Consider the following 5,057-nt stretch of genomic DNA (forward strand, 5'->3'; position numbering starts at 1 on the left):
TTCTAACGCTAACCCGGCTTGTAGTTGTGTTTATATTTGTAAATTTCAGTTTCGCCCTATTCACCCCCCCTCTAGGCGACTATCAATTGGTATCAGAGCCCGGTGCTTCATTAGAGCCTAACCGCTCGAAGTGATGTCGGGAGATCACGCCAAGAAGGAGATGGAGACCGGCGAAAAGCCCACTACAAGCCAAGGGAGCACTTCATCGGAAGAGTCCCGCATCAAAAGGAGGGAGAAGAAGAAGAGCTCCTCCAACAAAGGGAAGGAGAAGAAATCTTCTTCTCATCACAAAGAGAAGAAGGAAAAATCTTCTTCCCATAAGCCGCATCGGAAAGGCGACAAGCACAAGAGGATGAGGAAGGTGGTCTACTACGAGACCGACACTTCATCAACATCGACCTCCGACTCCGATGCGCCCTCCGTCACTTCTAAGCGCCAAGAGCGCAAGAAGTATAGTAAGATCCCCCTACGCTACCCTCGCATTTCCAAACATACACCTTTACTTTCTGTCCCACTAGGCAAACCACCAACTTTTGATGGTGAAGATTACGCTAGGTGGAGCGATTTAATGCGATTTCATCTAATCTCGCTCCACAAAAGCATATGGGATGTTGTTGAGTTTGGTGCGCAGGTACCATCCGTAGGGGATGAAAACTATGATGAGGATGAGGTGGCCCAAATCGAGCACTTCAACTCTCAAGCCACAACCATACTCCTTGCCTCTCTAAGCAAGGAAGAATACAACAAAGTGCAAGGGTTGAAAAATGCAAAGGAGATTTGGGATGTGCTCAAAACTGCGCACGAGGGAGATGAGCTCACCAAGATCACCAAGCGGGAAACAATCGAGGGGGAGCTCGGTCGGTTCCGGCTTCACAAAGGGGAGGAGCCACAACACATGTACAACCGGCTCAAGACTTTGGTGAACCAAGTGCGCAACCTCGGGAGCAAGAAGTGGGACGACCACGAAGTGGTAAATGTTATTTTAAGATCTCTCATTTTTCTAAATCCCACTCAAGTTCAATTGATTCGTGGTAATCCTAGATACACTAAAATGACCCCCGAGGAAGTTATCGGGCATTTTGTAAGTTTTGAGTGCATGATAGAAGGCTCGAGGAAAATCAACGAGCTTGGCGACACATCCGAAGCTCAACCCGTTGCATTCAAGGCGACGGAAGAAAAGAAGGAGGAGTCTACACCAAGTCGACAACCAATAGACGCCTCCAAGCTTGACAATGAGGAGATGGCGCTCGTCATCAAGAGCTTCCGCCAAATCCTAAAGCAAAGGAGGGGGAAGGACTACAAGTCCCGCTCCAAGAAGGTTTGCTACAAGTGTGGTAAGCCCGGTCATTTTATTGCTAAATGTCCTATATCTAGTGACAGTGACCGAGGCGACGACAAGAAGGGGAGAAGAAAGGAGAAGAAAAGGTACTACAAGAAGAAGGGCGGCGATGCCCATGTTTGTCGGGAATGGGATTCCGACGAAAGCTCAAGCGACTCCTCCGACGACGAGGACGCCGCCAACATCGCCGTCACCAAGGGACTCCTCTTCCCCAACGTCGGCCACAAGTGCCTCATGGCAAAGGATGGCAAAAAGAAGAAGGTTAAATCCAACTCCTCCACTAAATATGAATCTTCTAGTGATGATAATGCTAGTGATGAGGAGGATAATTTGCGTTCCCTTTTTGCCAACCTCAACATAGCTCAAAAAGAAAAATTAAATGAATTAGTTAGTGCTATTCATGAAAAGGACGACCTTTTGGATTCCCAAGAGGATTGTCTAATTAAAGAAAACAAAAAACATGTTAAGGTTAAAAAGGCTTATGCTCTAGAAGTAGAAAAATGTGAAAAATTATCTAGTGAGCTAAGCACTTGCCGTGAAATAATTGACAACCTTAGGAATGAAAATGCTATTTTAAATGCTAAGGTTGATTCTCATGTTTGTGATGTTTCAATTTCCACTCCTAGAGATAATAATGATGATTTGCTTGCTAGGATTGAAGAATTGAACATTTCTCTTGCTAGCCTTAGAGTAGAAAATGAAAAGTTGATTACTAAGGCTAAAGAACTAAATGTTTGCAATGTTACAATTTCTGACCTTAGAACTAAAAATGATATGCTGCATGCTAAGGTTGTAGAATTAAAATCTTGCAAACCCTCTACATCTATTGTTGAGCATGTATCTATTTGTACTAGATGTAGAAATGTTGATATTGATGCTATTCATGATCACATGATTTTAATTAAGCAACAAAATGATCATATAGCTAAACTAGATGCTAAAATTGTCGAGCACAACTTAGAAAATGAGAAATTTAAATTTGCTCGTAGCATGCTTTATAATGGGAGACGCCCTGGCATCAAGGATGGCATTGGCTTCCAAAGGGGAGACAATGTCAAACTTAATGCCCCTCCTAAGAACTTGTCTAACTTTGTTAAGGGCAAAGCTCCCATGCCTCAGGATAACGAGGGTTACATTTTATACCCTGCCGGCTATCCTGAGAGCAAAATTAGGAAGATTCATTCTAGGAAGTCTCACTCTGGCCCTAATCATGCTTTTATGTATAAGGGTGAGACATCTAGTTCTAGGCAACCAACCCATGCTAAGTTGCCTAAGAAGAAAATTCCTAATGCATCAAATGATCATGCCATTTCATTTAAAACTTTTGATGCATCTTATGTGCTTACTAGCAAATCCGGCAAGGTAGTTGCCAAATTTGTTGGGGGCAAACACAAGGGCTCCAAGACTTGTGTTTGGGTACCCAAAGTTCTTGTTTCTAATGCCAAAGGACCCAAAACCGTTTGGGTACCTAAAGTCAAGAACTAAAATTGTTTTGTAGGTTTATGCATCCGGGGGCTCAAGTTGGATACTCGATAGCGGGTGCACAAACCACATGACAGGGGAGAAAAGGATGTTCTCCTCATATGAGAAAAACCAAGATCCCCAACGAGCTATCACATTCGGGGATGGAAATCAAGGTTTGGTCAAAGGTCTTGGTAAAATTGCTATATCTCCTGACCATTCCATTTCCAATGTTTTTCTTGTAGATTCCTTAGATTACAACTTGCTTTCCGTTTCTCAATTATGTCAAATGGGCTACAACTGTCTATTCACTGATGTTGGTGTCACTGTTTTTAGAAGAAGTAATGATTCAATAGCATTTAAGGGAGTGTTAGAGGGTCAGCTATACTTGGTAGATTTTGATGGAGCTGAACTCGACACTTGCTTAATTGCTAAGACTAACATGGGTTGGCTCTGGCATCGTCGACTAGCCCATGTTGGGATGAAGAATCTTCATAAGCTTCTAAAGGGAGAGCACATTTTAGGATTAACAAATGTTCATTTTGAGAAAGACAGGATTTGTAGCGCATGCCAGGCAGGGAAGCAAGTTGGAGTCCATCACCCACACAAGAACATCATGACGACCGACAGGCCGCTTGAGCTACTCCACATGGATCTATTCGGCCCGATTGCTTACATAAGCATCGGCGGGAGTAAGTATTGTCTTGTTATTGTGGATGATTATTCTCGCTTCACTTGGGTATTCTTTTTACAGGAAAAATCTCAAACCCAAGAGACCTTAAAGGGATTCTTGAGACGAGCTCAAAATGAGTTCGGCTTAAGGATCAAGAAAATAAGAAGCGACAACGGGACGGAGTTCAAGAACTCTCAAATTGAAGGCTTCCTTGAGGAGGAGGGCATCAAGCATGAGTTCTCCTCTCCCTACACGCCACAACAAAATGGTGTAGTGGAGAGGAAGAATCGAACTCTATTGGACATGGCAAGAACCATGCTTGATGAGTACAAGACACCGGACCGGTTTTGGGCCGAAGCGGTCAACACCGCCTGCTACGCCATCAACCGGTTATATCTTCACCGAATCCTCAAGAAGACATCATATGAACTCCTAACCGGTAAAAAGCCCAACATTTCATATTTTAGAGTTTTTGGTAGCAAATGCTTCATTCTTATTAAAAGAGGTAGAAAATCTAAATTTGCTCCTAAAACTGTAGAAGGCTTTTTACTTGGTTATGACTCAAACACAAGGGCATATAGGGTCTTTAACAAGTCCACTGGACTAGTTGAAGTCTCTTGTGACGTTGTGTTTGATGAAACTAATGGCTCTCAAGTAGAGCAAGTTGATCTTGATGAGATAGGTGAAGAACAGGCTCCATGCATCGCGCTAAGGAACATGTCCATCGGGGATGTGTGTCCTAAGGAATCCGAAGAGCCTCCAAGTACACAAGATCAACCATCCTCCTCCATGCAAGCATCTCCACCAACTCAAAATAAGGATGAGGCTCAAAATGATGAAGAGCAAAATCAAGAAGACGAGCCACCTCAAGATGATAGCAATGATCAAGGGGGAGATACAAATGATCAAGAAAAGGAGGATGAGGAAGAACCAAGACCGCCACACCCAAGAGTCCACCAAGCAATCCAACGAGATCACCCCGTCGACACCATCCTCGGCGACATTCATAAGGGGGTAACTACTCGATCTCGGGTTGCTCATTTTTGTGAACATTACTCTTTTGTTTCCTCTATTGAGCCACACAGGGTAGAGGAAGCTCTCCAAGATTCGGATTGGGTGGTGGCGATGCAAGAGGAGCTCAACAATTTCACGAGGAATGAGGTCTGGCATTTAGTTCCACGTCCTAACCAAAATGTTGTAGGAACCAAATGGGTCTTCCGCAACAAGCAAGATGAGCATGGTGTGGTGACAAGGAACAAAGCTCGACTCGTAGCCAAAGGGTATTCACAAGTCGAAGGTTTGGATTTCGGTGAAACCTATGCACCCGTAGCTAGGCTTGAGTCAATTCGCATATTATTGGCCTATGCTACTTACCATGGCTTTAAGCTCTATCAAATGGACGTGAAAAGTGCCTTCCTCAATGGACCGATCAAGGAAGAGGTCTATGTTGAGCAACCTCCCGGCTTTGAAGACAGTGAGTATCCTAATCATGTCTATAGGCTCTCTAAGGCGCTTTATGGGCTCAAGCAAGCCCCAAGAGCATGGTATGAATGCCTTAGAGATTTCCTTATTGCTAATGGCTTC

Source organism: Zea mays, chromosome 4 (genome assembly GCF_902167145.1).
Source record: "Zea mays cultivar B73 chromosome 4, Zm-B73-REFERENCE-NAM-5.0, whole genome shotgun sequence".
NCBI classification, from domain to species: Eukaryota; Viridiplantae; Streptophyta; class Magnoliopsida; order Poales; family Poaceae; genus Zea; species Zea mays.